This window comes from Protopterus annectens, chromosome 1.part1, assembly GCF_019279795.1.
Source record: "Protopterus annectens isolate FY-2018-M chromosome 1.part1, PAN1.0, whole genome shotgun sequence".
NCBI classification, from domain to species: domain Eukaryota; kingdom Metazoa; phylum Chordata; order Ceratodontiformes; family Protopteridae; genus Protopterus; species Protopterus annectens.
This window is the reverse complement of record NC_056726.1, coordinates 767,198,137-767,214,778: the sequence shown is the minus strand read 5'-3', so window position 1 is coordinate 767,214,778 and position 16,642 is coordinate 767,198,137. Positions and strand designations below refer to the sequence as shown.

General features: G+C 46.2%; 1 protein-coding gene across 1 annotated transcript in view; it reads right to left on the bottom strand.

Moving 5' to 3' along the window:
* The window catches only part of UBAP2 (ubiquitin associated protein 2), a 2,620,504-nt gene that overhangs the window by 1,345,453 nt on the left and 1,258,409 nt on the right, over window positions 1-16,642 (bottom strand). The window lies entirely within an intron of this gene.

The following is a 16,642-nucleotide window of genomic DNA, read 5'->3' as shown; positions in this document are numbered from 1 at the left end:
TAAAAATGCTGTGGCAAATCTAGCTCTGGATTTGGAAGAGATAGGTAAGAGGCAATGCTTTGTGAAGGTGTGTACAGAGCTCCAGATTGCAGCTTCCAGGATGTCCCTGGTAAGGACTCCCCTGAGAAATGCTGTAGAGGTTGATGTAGCCCCTAGTGGAATGTGTTCTGATCCCCTGTGGGGTAGGATTCCCATGGTGTTTGTAGCAGAAATAGATGCAGTGTGCTATCCATTTAGAAATGGTTTGCTTTGAAATGGCCTTGCCCTCTCTGTCCCTGCAGCAAAGCTGACTAGCAGCTGGTCATATTTTCTGAAAGGATTAGTCCCCTATTAAGATAGAACCTAAGCTGCCTTTGTACGTCCAGGGAGTGCAGGATCCTTTCCCCTTTATTCTGAGGATTAAGGAAAAAGGTTGGCAAAAGACATCAAAGAAGGAGTGGAAATCTTTTATGAGGTATTTCCAGCCTAGCCAATAAACAATTATTAACTTTTTCTGACACACCTGAGGCAAGAAAGAGTCCGGCCCAGGTACTTAGTTTAGAAAGATTCAAAGTAGAGGACATCGAATGGATTGGTTTAAAGCCACACTAGACACCACCTTGGGCATAACTGATGGGTTAGTCCTGAGTGAAACCCTGTCCGCATGGAAGATAAGTTATGTACCTACCATAACGTTCCATGTTAGTTGTCTTCTTCTCGCCTTCTTTCTTGCTGGTTGGGTTCGGAGCCTATCCTCAGCTCTGAATCAGCCATCTACTAAAGCTCGAGAGCTATTTACTGGCTCGAGGCCTCCCCTTATCCCCACAATGATTGGCGCTAGATACCCAGATCTCGTTTGGCAGTGCTAACACCATAGAAAAAATTTTAAGGACACCTGTCCAAAATACAAGTTTGCCTACAGTACTAAAACAGAGGAGGACGTAACCCAGATAAGACTCAGCCAGAGGAAGAAGGCCTCAAAAAGGGACTCTTTCTGGTCTGTCCAGGCTAGGGGGATGGAGGGTGGGACGCAAGAAAGAAGGCAAAAAGAAGACAACTAACATGGAACGTTATGGTAGGTACATAACTTCTTAATGTTAAGTTGTCTATCTCGCCTTCATTCTTGCTGGTTGGGACAGAGTCCCTAGCACCTTAGTCCTGGATGGCTCATCGGAACAGACTCTTGAGCACAGTGGAACCAAAATCAGCTCTACTCCCAGAGGCCATATCCAACTTATAATGTGAAATGAAGGTATGAGGAGTGGCCCATGTGGCTGCAGCACAAATAGATTCCATTGGTAGTCCAGCTTGAAAAGCTACCGAAGTAGCTAACGCTCTGGTGGAATGACCTTTAGGTTTAGTAGGGAGTTCATTATGTCTCAGCTGATAAATCAAAGTAATAATAGAGGACAACCACCTGGATAAGGTTACTTTAGAAACTGGCAGGCCCTGTTAGCCCTCAGCATAGGACAGAAAGAGTTTGTCTAATTTTCTTCTTTGCTTAGTCCTGTCCAAATAAAAACGTAACTGCCTATGAACGTCCAATTGGTGTAACTTTTGTTCAGCTTTGTTCAAATAGTTAGGAAAAAAGACAAGTAGATCAATAGCCTGATTCTGGTTTGTCTCAGAAGGTATCTTGGGCAGTAAAGAAGGATTAGTCCTGAGTGAAACTCTATCCTTGTGAAACACAAGGCAAGGAGGACGAATACAGAGGGCTTGAAGTTCCGAAACTCTCCTAGCTGAGGTGATGGCTACTAAAAAGAGAGTTTTCAAGGAGAGTAATTTTAAGGAACAGGAAGCCGCAGGTTCAAAAGGTGGGAGAATCAAGGAAGCTAATATCAAGTTTAAATCCCACGGAGGCGGGGGATCTCTGACCGGGGGCCTAAGCAAAATAGTCCTTTGAAGAAAGGCCTTGCAAAGTTTGTGGGACATGATGCTGGTTTCTGACAGGCCAGCATGGAAATTTGCAATAGCAGCTAATTGGACCCTAATGGTGGCAGACGAGGAACCAGCTTGAAAAAGTTATGCTAACAAATCTAGAACGTGATGGACAGGGGCTGTAAAGGGGTCTATATTCCTAGTCTCTGCCCAGAAAGAGAAACATTTCCACTTACTAACATAAGTCTTCCTGGTGATAGATTTGTGTGAAGAAAGGATGATTTCACGCACCGGCTGAGAAATATGTGGAAGCCTGGCTAAGGTTGGAAGTGGAGCAACCAAGCTGTGAGGTTGAGAGACTGAAGGGATTGGTGCAGCCCGCCCGACTGATGGACCAAGAGGTCTGGCACTGGGTCCAGATTCCAAGGCTGCTCCAGCAGATGACAATGCAGGAATGGGAACCAAATCTGTCGAGGCCAGTAAGGGGACAATGAGGATCATCCTGGATTCCAATGCAATCGCCTTCTGAATTAGTTTGGGAATTAGGGGAAAAGGTGGAAATGCATACAGAAGACCCCGGGGCCAATCGTGAACTAAAGCGTCTCTGGGGGAGTGGCCGGGGAGGGGGAAGAGAGGGAAGAAATCGTCGCACTTGTTGAGAGGAGTTGCGAAAAGGTCGCAGCAAGGTTGACCCCATCTGCGGAAAATTTTGTCCGCTACTGACTGATTGAGAGACCACTCGTGAGGCATGAGAATAGTTCTGCTTAGCCAGTCCGCTATGACGTTGGACTTCCCGGGGATGTGTGTTGCTATCAGAAACCGTTGAGAGGAGATCGCCCACTGCCAGAGTCTGAGTGCTTCTCGACATAGGGGATAGGACTTGGTTCCGCCCTGCTTGTTGATGTACCACACTACAGACATATTGTCTGTTTGAAGTGCAATAGTCCTGGTGGGTAGAGAGTCCTGAAGAGCTTGTAACGCTAAAAGCACCGCTCTCATCTCCAAGACTTTTATGTGCAGGTGGTACTCTAGAGGTTGCCAAGTGCCCTGGACAGTCCTGCCCTGAAAATGCCCCTCCCAGCCCGATCAGGGAGGCATCCGTGGTCACCGTGGCAACAGGAAGAGGAAGAACAAACGGTCTGCCCTGGAGTACTAGAGGGGAGACCATCCACCAAGCCAGGTGGTCTTTGCATGATTGAGTGATTATTATGTTGTGAGACATCGGAAGTCGTTGAAAAGACCATTGGGTAAAGAGCATCCACTGAGGAGTCTGCATGTGAAAACGAGCCAGGGGAACTAGTATGATTGCTGCTGCCATGAGACCCAAGGTTTTTAGTACAAATCTGGCCTGAATCCTCTTGCACTGTAGTAAGACCTGCACATGTCGGCGAATGTCTGACACACTGTCTAGAGGAAGTTTTGCAGACAGCTCATTTGTATTTAATCTTGCGCCTATAAAGGTTATAGACTGACAAGGCAACAATGCAGACTTTTCGAAATTTGAGATGCCTAGCACGGAGCAAGTTTGGATGGTATAATCCCTGGCTCGCAGTAGCTGATGCCTGGTGGAAGCAGTAAGGAGCCAGTCTAGATATGGAAACACCTGGAATCCTCGCCGTCTCAATGAGCCGTAACCACTGCCATGCATTTGGTGAACACCCTGGGGGCTGTGGTGAGACCAAAGGGCAGGGCTCTGAATTGATAGTGACTGGCTCCCAGCCGAAAGCGGAGAAACCTTCTGGTGCGCCTGTCTATTTTGATATAAAACAACCAACGGTCGAAAAAGCAGCTCCCCTGAATGAAACACCACGATCCACAGTATCCAAATCCTTTATTGAGCTAATTACATAAGAAATAGGTTAAGCGCTTTCATCTACTCAACGTAGATTTCTTCAGAACAACTTACATACTCAATACTACACTTTAAATACTTTCTAAAAGCCCGCCAAAAAAAACAAATTATCTAATTACCTAACCAATCAAGCATTCATTAAAATTTAAAAGCACAAAACAACAAACTCATTTTTATCATATAAACTGATGAATAATTATATAATTAAATAAAACTCATTAATATAATACTAAAACCTTCATAAATTTACATGTGATAAAAATCCTTACTAATAAATATAATATATTCTTATATATTAAATTGATAAAATGTATACATAAAGGACTAACGAACATAAATTAATTCATATACCATAGTTTAATTTCTTAATAAAGGTTTGGTGGGAATATACTCATTGATGCCTGGTGGACTGGCTGCATTCAGTCTAAACTGCCATTGAATCTCTTTCTCCCCTAGGATAGATTTAATATCACACCCCCTCGGGTTGTTCCTAACCATTTCTAGAATGGCAAACCTTTATTAAGAAATTAAACCATGGTATATGAATGAATTTATATGATAAAAATGAGATTGTTGTTTTGTGCTTTTAAATTTTAATGAATGCTTGATTGGTTAGGTAATTAGATAATTAGTTTTTTTGGCGGGCTTTTAGAAAGTATTTAAAGTGTAGTATTGAGTATGTAAGTTGTTCTGAAGAAATCTACGTTGAGTAGATGAAAGCGCTTAACCTATTGCTTATGTACTTCGCTCAATAAAGGATTTGGATACTGTGGATCGTGGTGTTTCATTCAGGGGAGCTGCTTTTTCGATCGTTGGTTGTTTTATTGCTGGATTCCCTGGATACATTAGTGTGTGTCTATTTTGATAAGGTAGTACGCATCCTGAAGGTCTACGGAGCACATCCAATTGTCCTGACCCAAAAAGGGTAGAATGGACTGAAGCGTGACCATCGGGAACTTCTTTCTTTGAACACATTTGTTTAACCTGCTGAGATCAAAAATGGGTCTCCAGTCCCCTGTCTTTTTTGGTACCAAAAAGAACTTTGAGTAAATTCTGGATCCTTGTTGGTTTGCTGGGACTGGCTGGATGGCCCTTTTTTATAGCAGTTTTGACATTTCTGGCACTGCTTGTTCCCTTTGACCGGGTGGAACATCTATAAGGGACTTGGTTGTTTGTACAGGGGTGTGGACAAAGGGGATTTTGTAACCCTCGGATATGATGGACCGTACCCATTTGTCTTGTGTGAGGAGTTGCCAGGCTTCTGGGTACAGTGACAATCTTCCCCCGACTGCCTCCGAAAGTGGACAGTCGGGCAGCCCCTCAGGGGTGCTGAAAGGGTTTGTCAGAGAAAGATTCTCTGCTACCCTGATTTTGCGGACCCCCTCTGCCCCTTGGGCGGCGTCTATTATTGTTCCCTCCCCTGCCCCTGGAGGGAAACTCGCCATGTGCATCAGGCACGACTCCCGGGGTTTCCAAAACCACATTTTCCCACTCTTCTGACCCTTAGGGTATGGTCTAGAGGGAGTAGAAAAATGGACTCCCACGGCAGAGAGAGTCTTGCCTTCCTGCTCACACCTGGTAAGGGTATCAGTCACCTGTGGTCCAAACAGAGCCGAACCATCGAAGGGGGTATTGGTGAAGGATGCCTTAAAGGGGTCAGCAAATTTACATAACCGCATCCAGGCATGTCTTCTCAAAGCCACGCCTGTACCTGCAGCCCTACTCGCCCCATCAGCTGCATAAGAAATGAGCCGCATGGAGGAGTTGATGATAGAGTTAAGGGTTGCCAGCTGGGAGTTAATCTTATCCTGAGCCCCCGCAGCTGATGGATCCTGAATGGTATCACCCAGTTCCTTGAGAAGATCCCTTTGAAGGCGGGTGAAATGGCACAGATAAATCAGCGACCGCATGGAAAAGGTCGCCAAGGAAAACATCCACTTCCCGTACCTGTCCATTGTCCTAGACTCTGTATTAAGTGGATGGACAGGCACCGAAGGGTCAGCCAACTCTTTCTTAGTGGCTGCTGCCACCACCATGGCATCAACGGGGACACCTTTTGTCAAAAATTGTTTGTTGGGTGGGGCTGTAATGAACTTAGTTGGCCTGCGGGGAGTTGGTTCCACTGTGTCTGGGGCTCACCACGCCCTTTGAGCCCCTACTTCCATGAGCGGGTCGAAGGGTGGAGAAACCCAGGAGGTGGAAGGGTGAGAACCAAACGCGTCCAGGTATACAGACTCGTCCTCGGAAGGGTTAAGGGCAGTCCAGTTCCCCATCTGCTTAAGGATCTCTAGGATGTCTGAAAAAGAGACATCCTCAGAGGGGGATCATGGGGACCCTTCCGAATCCTCCAAGTCGGTATCAGACGTGACTGACAAGGGGGGAGTCGACATGTTTCCTCCTACATTTTCTCTTCTGAGGGGGCTCCTCTGAATGTTCAGGGGAGGCCTCAGAAGAGGAAGATACGCCCAATGGGGTGAAATGGAGCGTCTGTTCTCCACACTTGGGGTCAGGAGGGTGGACAGAGACCAATGCAGGCACCAAGGGGGGAGGAGCCGAAGGGGGCGATCGAGGAGCTGACTCAAGAGTCAGCACGCTCCTCCTGACCTCGAAGGCGCCCCCATCAGGCAGAGCAGAGGGTCCCCGCTCCTAAGAGACGTGAACCCCTCCCAGCACCGAGAGGGAAGGCTCAGAGGCCGATGTCGGGGTCAAGCTCACCTGCGCCGAAGCCCTGACAGGGAGAATGGGGTCGGACAAGGGTCCGATGCCACTCACCCCCTCGGAGCCGACGAGGGAGTCCAGGCACCGAGATCCCTCCAAGGAAGGAACCAATGAAAAGACTGGAGCCGAAGAAAGAGCCGAAAAATGTGGTATCGGCTCTGACGTTTCCAAGATTCGAGCCCCAACCAGCTCCGGCTCCGAACACAAAAGGGGAGTCGGAGGAGGAACTGCTGAAGACACCGGGACGGCCACAGTCTGTTGAGAAGGGTTGGTTAACATTTTAGCCAGGGCCTGCGATTTAAGGAGTCTACTGACCACCCTCTCCAAGTCATGATCGGATAACCTGGAGGATCGAGAGGAGTGGGACCTATGGTTTTGTTCCAACTGAAGCAACGGTGACCTCGGAACCGAACGAACCGATTCTAGGGAAGGGGACCTAGAACTTTTTCAGCCCAACAACGGTTCCGACACTAAAGTCGGAGCTGATTGAGGTCTAGGGATGTCGGCTCCAGCCAGAGCCTAAGAGGAGGTAGATGCTCCACCCGGCGTCGGTTCCGAACTGAGAGCAGACGGCTTGGCGGGCTTTGAGGATTTCCCCGACAGACTTCGCCCGGGATCCCTCTGGCTTAAGTAAGCCTCTCAAAATAAGCTTGTTCATATGCTCCTGCAGGACTCTCGGGCTGAAGGAGTGTAGGGAACCCAAGCAATAAACACAAGGAGTGTGACCGTCTGTCAGAGACGACATCTGACAGCATGAGTCACACTTCTTGAAGCCTGAAACTTTAGTATCCTTGGACAAACTGGCCCGGGGATACTAAAGAGAGAAAAATTAAACTAGTGCTTAAACAAGGTACACAAACACTCACACACCTGCACTAGTTAAGCTTACAATAATAACCACAAAAAACTCACACACACACACACACACACACTTACCTATCCTTAATAAAAATATACAAATACTACAAGGCTAAACACTACTCCTGTAGGTACAACAAGGGTGGGGTTCGCCACTAAGAGAGAGAAACAAGGGGGGGGGGTAGAAACTAACAGAAAACGAGTTTCCTTAGTGGGACAAACTAGGGGATACAAAGTCTAACTACACTACAATGGAAAGACGATCTATATATAAGAAAAATACAAAGTAAATATTAGCTAGTAATACAAAAAAAAAAAGATTAATACGACCTGAGCCAGTAAAAGCGCAACCTCGTAGCTGAAGCGGCAAACAAGATCTGGGTATCTAGCGCCAAGCATTGTGGGATAAGGGGAGGCCTCGAACCAGTAAATAGCTCTCGAGCTTTAGTAGACGGCCGAGTAGGAACCGAGGATCGGCTCCGAACCCAACCAGCAAGAATGAAGGCGAGATAGACAACTTAACATTGAAGGGTTCCACAGCCATTAGGACCTGCAACTCAGACACTCTTTTTGCTGAAATGATGGCTAGAAGTAAAGCTGTTTTCCAGGAAAGGAATTTTAAATCTGTTGAGGCAGCAGGTTCAAAGGGTGGAAGTGTGAGTTTTTTCAATACAAAGTTAAGCTCCCAGGTAGAATTGGAGCTCTCCTGGGGGGGGGGGGGGTCTTAAATGTTTGGCTCCTCTCAGGAACTGTTTCACCACAGGATGAGAGAAGAGGGGTGGGCTCAGTATTATAATGAGCAGAGATGGCAGAGGCATGAATCTTAATTGAAGAGAAAGATAGGCCTTTGTGGAGCATTTCTGTTAAGTAATCTAGTATACGATGTAAGCTGGGCACAGTTGTGTCCATTCGTTGAGACTGGCTCCAAGAGGAGTATCTTGCCCACTTTTATGAAAAGTATTTCCTAGTACTAGGCCTTTCCTCAAGGATGACATCCAGCACCTGTTTACTGAGAGTTGCTGGTGATGAGTTCAGGGCATGAGCCAGGTTGCTAGGTTCAGGGTTTGTAGCTGAGGATGCAAAATCTGGCCCTCCTGCTGGGACAGCAGGAAGGGGGTCTGAGGCAGGTGCCATGGTGGCAGCACTGTGAGACTGCGCAAAAGTGGGTACCAGTGCTGACGAGGCCAGTCTGGTGCAATCAGGATTGTCCTTGGCCCTTCCTGTTTGATCTTTAGTAGAACCTTCCAGAGGAGGAGCAGATGGGGAAAGGCATAGATTGATAGGTCTTCCCATGTAAAGGACAGGGCATCCACTTTCCATGTTTGGCTGTGGGGAGTTCTGGGTTCTGGTGTAATATTTGCAGAGTTGATAGATCTGAGGGGAAACAAAGAGGTCCACCTTTGCTGCCCTCCACGTGTGGATCAGAAGCTTGTATGACTTGGGTTCCAGTTTTCACTCATGTGGGTCCATTAGATTTCGGCTTGTCGTCTCCCAGTGAATTTAGTTTGCCTGGCAGGAATTGAGCTTGCAGGTGCAATTGATTGCTTAAGGCTGTGTTCCACACAGTCATGGCTAACCTGCAGAGCGGGTAAGAAGGGGTTTCCCCCTGCTTATGTACCACATAACTGTGGTGTTCTGGCTTTAGCAATACTTGCCCAAGAAGAATCAGGCATTTGAAGGCTGTCAAGAGCATTCTGTACAGCTAACATTTCTTTTTGACTGATATGCAGGTGCATTTGCTTTGGGCTCCATTTGCTTTGAATGCATTGTCCTGCCATGCGAGCCCTCCATGCATAGTCTGATGCATCTGTTAGGGTTTCGGTGACAGGGGGTTGAGTGAAAGGGAGCCCTTTGTTGTGGTAGCAGGCCTCTGCCCACAAAAGGAACTCTGCCCCTAGGCAAAGAATGATAGGAATCTGTTTCCAGGGCCTGAGAATGTTGACACCAAAGACTTTTTAAGTATCACTGAAGTTTCCTCATATGCAGTCTTGCATATGAAATTACTAGACTGCAAGAGGCCATCACCCTAGGGCTTGCAGTATTTTTCTTGCAGATAGCTGGGTTTTGGTAGCCAGTAGATTGAAGCAGTTTGTCAAATAAATTTGTTTTTTCTGGAGTGAGGAATGCCATCTGGGAAGTTGTGTTCAAGCTTGCTCCCAGGAGTACAATCTGTTGACTGGGTACCAGATGCAATTTCTTTTTGTTGACTGTGTACCCCAGTGAAGTTAGAAGTCTCTTTACAAATGTCAGGTGCTAGAGTAGCAATTCCAGACTGTTCGACTGAATCAGGCAATCGTCCAAGTATGGGTAAATTTGAATTTTTCTCTGCCTGCAATATGCAAAGGCTGAAGCTAGGGATTTTTTGAATACCCTGGGTGCAGTAGATCAGCCAAAGGGAAGTGCAGGGAATTGATAGTGCAGAGAGCCTGCCCTGAAACAGATATTTCCTGCAAGATTCCCTTATGGGGATGTGCAGATAAGTTTCTTTCAAGTCCAGGGTGGCTAGCCAGGAGTCCTTGGCTAGCACAGGAAGCAGTTGTTGGAGAGTAAGCATTTTGAGCCTTGGAACCACCACAAATGTGCTGAGAATAGACAGATCCAGGACAGGGTGCCAAGAGTTTTCTTTTCTGGGTACCAGAAAAGTACAGTTTTGTACCTACCATAAATGTAGATGTTCGAGGATCCACATTGCTGCAGTCCTAACCATTGGGGTAGTCCGCTGTCCAGTCGGCCCGAATACCAAAGTATATGGCTGACGTCGGTCAAGGCGCATTAGACTGACGTCAGTACGTCAGGGTACTAATGCGCATGACCGACGCCATATCTTCAGTCTTTTCTTGCCCCAGATGTGAGAAGACCCTAAAAAGACAAGGCCCAAACCAAAATACCAAAAAGCCCTGCACCAAACTTATATACAATATATATATATATATATACATATGTACAATAATATACAGCAACTCACACCACCACCCCTAAACACAGAGGGGAAGGCGGGAGGGTAAATTGGACTGCAGCAATGTGGATCCTCGAACATCTACATTTATGGTAGGTACAAAACTGTACTATGTTCTTCGTTCCACATTGCTGCAGTCCTAACCATTGGGTAGAATCCCAAAGCAGAGGTAAGGGAGGCTGGCAAATCATAAAGAAGCAGGAGCTGCCAACATGCCTTGCAAAATGGCTGTGGCAAAACCAGCCCTAGATTTAGAGTAGAGAGGAAGGTGTTAATGCTTAGAGAAAGTATGCACTGAACTCCAAGTAGCTGCCTCTAAAATATCCTTAGTTGCCACCCCTTAGAAATGCTGTTGAAGTGGCAGTAGCCCTAGTGGAATGAGGCCTAATCCCAGCTGGAATCTCCTTGCCATGATGGGAATAACAGAATGAAATGCAAAACCCAATCCACTTAGAAATAGTTTGCTTAGACACAGGCTTGCCCTGAGAACTCAAAGCAAAAGAAACAAACAACTGCTGAGACTGCCTGAAATCCTTAGTCCTGCTTAAATAATAACGCAACTGCCTATGTACATCTAAAGTGTGCAAAATCTTTTCCCCTTTATTTTGGGGATCTGCATAGAAAGTAGGCAAATGAATAGTTTGGTTTAAAGCCACACTAGAAACCCTATCCTTATGGAAAATCAGAAAGGGCTCTACTGCCATAAGGGCCTGCAACTCAGAAACCCTTCTTGCAGAAGTAATGGCAACAAAAAGCAGTCTTCCATGTCAAATATTTTAAATCAGTTGAGGCAGCAGGCTCAAAGGGTTGTAGAGTAAGTTTCTCCAACACAAAATTGAGATCCCAGGCAGAGTAGGAGCTCTCCTGGGGGTCTTATATTCTTGGCCCTCTGAGAAACTGCTTGAACAAAGGATGAGAAAACAATGGTGGGTCACAATCATAGTGAGCTGAAATTGCTGCAGCATGAATCTTAATGGAAGAGAAGGACAAACCTTTGTCCAGTAACTCAGTTAAGATATTGAAGATACACTCAAATTAGGCTCAGAAATCTCCAAATTCCTTGCTGCACTCCAAGAAAAATCTCTTCCACTTTTCTGCATACACTTTCCTTGTACTAGGTCTTTCTCCATAATCACATTTAAAACTTGTTGAGGAGAGTTGAGACTGGTGCTGTCTCTCAAAACAGAGCCATGCTGCTAGATTCAGGGTTTGTAGCTTGAGGATGAGCAGGTGGCCTTCTCTCTGAGACAAAGGGGGAATCAGGGGTAAAGGCCATGGAGGCTTCACTAGACTCCTCAGTAATGGGTACCAGTGCTGCCGAGGCCAATCTGGAGCTATTAAAATCATCCTTGGCTTGTCTTGTCTGACCTTTAGAAGCACCTTCCAGAAGAGGCAGAGGGGGAAAGGCATACATTGAAGATTTTTCCAACTGAAAGAAAGAGCATCCACTTTCCAAGCTGTGGTGTAATATTTGCAGTGAGGGGAAACAAAGAGGTCCACCTTTTTGCCCCTCCACGGTGGAGATCAAAGTGTGAGCGACTTTTTCCAGTTTTCACCATGTGGGGGTCCATTATTTCGGCTTGTCGCCCGGTGCAATTGATTGCTTAAAGCTGTTGTTCCACCACAGTCATGGCTAACCTGCAGAGCGGCGAGGAAGTTTCCTCTTATGGCATTTGCTTTGGGCTCCATTTGCCAGGGGTTGAGTTGTTGTGGTAGCAGGCCTCTGCCCACAAAGGAACTCTGCGGCAAAGAATGATAGGAATCTGCAGGGCCTGAGAATGTTGACACCAAAGACTTTTAGTATCACACTGAAGTTTCCTCATATGCAGTCTTGCATATGAAATTACTAGCAAGAGGCCATCACCCTAGGGCTTGCAGTTTTTTCTTGCAGATAGCTGGGTTTGGTAGTTTAGGTAGTAGATTGAAGCAGTTTGTCAAATAAATTTCTTTTTTGAGAGATGCCATCTGGGAAGTTGAAGTTCAAGCTTGCTCCCTTGAGTACAATCTGTTGACTGGGCTAGAGTAGCAATTCCAGACTGTTCAGGCTGAATCAGGCAATCGTCGTAGTGGGGGTATTTGAATTTTTCTCTGCCTGCAATATGCAAAAGGCTGGAGCTTTGTTTTTGAATACCTGGGCAGTAGTAGATTGCAAAGAGGAAATGCAGGGGATTGATAGTGCAGAGAGCCCGCCCTGAACACAGATATATTTCTTCCTGCATCCTCATGGGGGTAGCAGCAGATAAGTTTTCTTCTAGGAACCACCACAAGACTCCAGGACAGGGTGCCAAGAGTTTTCTTTTCTGGGTACCAGAAACAGTCTGGAGTGAAAACCTTGTCCCCTTTGCTCTGCTGGGACAGGATCAATAAACTTGATACTGAGAAGAGAAAGTACTTGCTTTTGGACCACTGCCCACTGGTTTGGTGCGAGGTCTGGCCATCTGCTTGGGGTTGGCAGTGAGTGGAAGTAGAATCCGTATCCCTGGGATACAATGTTCAAGACCCATTGTGTCCTGGGTGACATACTTTTGTATGCAGGGCGAGTTTTCCTCCTAAGGGCGCAAGTACTTGGGCAAGGCTTGGAAGAGTTAAGGATAAGTCATTTAGAGATTTTACCAAAGGAAGGTGGCTTAGTACTCCCCATTTCAGAGGAGGGAGCACTCCCATTGCTTAAGATCTGTGCATACCCTGAGACTGTAATCTTGGTGGTCTGCTGCCCATGGGCTTGGATTGAAAAGGCCTGGGAGGGACTGGAAAGGACCAGTTTTTAGAAGGCCAATGCCTACTGAATCTAGGTGGCTGTACCTGTAGGAAATCTTTAACAGTTTACATATATTTAGCTTTTTTCTCCATCTTTTTGAGGACTACTTTTGCTTTACTGCCAAAACAGGCATTCTTGGTTTAATGGTGCATCTAGTAATTTTGCTTTGACATTGTCTGGCAAGATTTGTTCCTTAAGTCAAACATGTCTTCTAAGAACAGACCCAGTGAGAGCAGCCCTGCAAGATGCTTCTAAGGCATCAAAACCACATTGCAAAGTAGGTTTTCCAACTTGGTTAGCAGAATGCATTAACTCTTGTAAATCGTTATGTTCTGCACTATGAAGAATCACCATAATTTTCTGTTTAATCAGCACCATAATATGCTGCTGATACTTTAACATATGAAACTGGCAATTTAAAGCCCTGATGGCAAGAGTAGCAGAGGTATATACCTTCTTACCCCATCTGTCTAAAGCCCTAAAGTCCCTGTCCGAAGGGGTAGGGTTACTGGCTGCTGTAGCCTTAATGCCTTTAGGTCCCTGGGAAATGGTCTCTGGATCCGCAGTAGGATTCTTAAAGAGGAATTTTTGGGAGTAAGGTACTCTAATACCCATCAGGATTCCTGGGAGCTGGAGGCAAAGTATCAGGGGTAAGGCTGGATTCCAAGAAGACATCTACAATTTCCAGAACAGGAGGGATAGCTAGAGGCCTGTGCAGAGGCAAGTTTAAAAATTCTACGAGTCTCTTTTTGGACATTGGGTAGTCCTGGCACTCCCAGTAGAAATGTTCTCTAAGGGTATGCAGGGTGTGGCCAAAAGAAAAATCTTCTGGTGGGGAAGCAGAGGGAATGGAATCCTCTGCATCAGAATCCTCATAGGTACATAAGGGTATGCCCTGGTAATTAGAAGGATCAGAGTCAACAGACTCATGATCTGAAGATTCAGAAAGAAAATCGGTTCTTGGTCTTTTTGAGGGGGAAGGCTGGCTTCCCCTAACTAAAGTTATAAGATCTTCAGCCACTCTAAGCATTTCTTTCTGAGGCATGTGGGCCTGAGAATGCACTTTGGTAGTCTGTTTCCTAGACGTGATGCGAATTCTGGGCCTGAAAAATTCGGTATTTTTGATGTGAAATGAAGTCGGTTTAGTATGAAAATCGGAAGGCCTGAATACGCCCTCAGAAGCCGGTGCCTACACAGCGGCTCCGGGCCCATCCAAGTTAGAGACATCGTAGGTTCCATAGTCGAATAAGCATCTTGCGGCATAATTGACTCCGAATGGGTCTCAGTAGAGGTCTGCGAATCTGCAGAAGCGGGTGTCAGGGGCTGCAAAAGTGCCTCACTGAGTACCGGCGGACTAGCGACTAACTTAATGGAAGTCTCATCTGCAGTTATGGACCTATGCAGTCTGTCTGTCTTTACCCTTACGTTTTTTTGGAAGATCGGTAGTCAGATGGCTTATCGAAGCCATTTCGGAATACAGAGACCGAGAGCAAAAGAATTTAGCAACAAAAATAGCCCAACGAGTAGTTCAGGCGGTGAACAAGGCACAAAACCGAGAGTGAGGAAAGTACAGTTTTGTACCTACCATAAATGTAGAAGTCCGATAGGTATGCATCTGCAGTCCTTACATATGGGTTGTCCTGCCTCGGGCAGCCCTTCGGTCGGCCGGATTCCAAAGTCTGGGTCCGGCGTCGGCTGATGTCGCCCTTTCCCCGACGTCAGAGCGCCTGGGGTATAAAAGCGTCGGCCGACGCCATCTTCCTCAGTTTTTCTTGCCCCAGAGGCCAGGTGCCCTCTAAGGAAGGCTAAATTTGGAGAGATGCAATAAATTCCAAACATGCACAGAAATATAAAACAAATACACCATAATAGATAACCCCAACTAGCTATGAGAGGGATAAGTACCCAAGAAATACCACAGAGGGGAAGGAGGGAGGGTAAACCTGACTGCAGATGCATACCTATCGGACATCTACATTTATGGTAGGTACAAAACTGTACTATGCCCTTCAAGGATGCATCTGCAGTCCTTACATATGGGTAGAATACCATAGCCAATCTGGGGGTGGTAGGATCTAAGAAAAGGATGGTGTAGCTGCAGGACTGCCGTAGCAAAGCCTGCTCTGGATCTGGAATATAAGGGTAAGTTGTAATGCTTGGAAAATGTATGCACGGAGCTCCATGTAGCAGCTTCTAAAATGTCCTTGGTAGCCACCCCTCTTAAGAAGGCTGTGGAAGTGGCTGTGGCTCTGGTGGAGTGAGGACTAATGTTAGCTGGCACAGTTTTGCCATGAAAAGAGTAACAGAATCGAATGCAGTTCCCTATCCATTTTGAAATTGTCTGTTTGGAAATTGCTTTTCCTTGTACACCAGCAGCATATGCTACAAACAGCTGGTCAGTTTTTCTGTAAGTTTTTGTTCTGTCCAAGTAGTAGCGCAACTGCCTGTGAATGTCCAGGGTATGCAGACGTTTCTCCCCTTTGTTTTGTGGATTTGGAAAGAAGGTAGGCAGGTGAATAGCTTGGTTCAATGAGACCCTGAATACCACCTTTGGCATGAATGAAGGATTGGTTCTCAATGAGACTCTGTCCTGATGAAAAATAAGAAATGGTTGTACTGCCATAAGGGCCTGCAACTCAGATACTCTTCTTGCTGAGGTTATGGCCAGAAGGAAGGCAGTCTTCCAAGACAGGAACTGTAGTTCTGAAGATGATGCTGGTTCAAAGTGAGGTAGAGTTCATTTTTCCAACATGAAGTTAAGGTCCCATGTAGGCACTGGTGGTTTCCTTGGAGGATTGATGTTTTTAATTCCTCTTAGAAACTGCCTTAGGCGAGGATGAGAGAAGACAGGTGGATCAGTGTTGTATTCTGCTGAAATTGCTGAAGCATGAATTTTTATGGAAGAGTAAGAAAGGCCATTGTGGAGCATTTCTGCCAAGTATTCCAGGATATGTGCCATGTTCATCACTGTCGCATTTAGGCCCTTTGTGGTGCTCCAAGTGCGAAATCTTTTCCATTTTGCTGAATATGCCTTTCTTGTGGAAGGCCGGCGAGCTTCCATGATGATATCCTTCACTCTCTTGGATAGCTTATCCTGGTGAGGAGTCGAGGTATTCTCCAGGCTGTCAGCTGCAAGGTTTTCAGGCTGGAGTGCAGAGTTTTGTAATTGTGCTGTGTCAGAAGAAGTGGCCAATGAGGAAGAGGCCACAGTTACGTGCATGACATGCTCTTTAAGAGTGGGTACCAGTGCTGTCTTGGCCAGTCTGGAGCTATCAGAATCACTTTTGGCTGTTCTGTCCTGATCTTCAGTAAGACCTTGGTCATTAATGGAAGAGGTGGAAATGCATACACTGTTACAGTTTTCCAACTGAAAGAGAGGGCGTCCACTTTCCATGCTTGTGGGTGGTATGTCCTTGAGCAGAATTTCTTCAGCTGATGGTTGTGGTGGGAGGCAAAAAGATCTATGTCCGGCCTCCCCCATGATTGTGTTATCTGAAGGAAGATGTCTGGGTGCAGCATTCATTCGTGTGGATCCATGATATTTCTGCTTATGCTGTCCGCCAGTATATTGTCTTTTCCTGGCACAAACTGGGATTGCAGTTCTATATTGAGTTTCAGGAAAAGTTCCCAAAGATTCATTGCC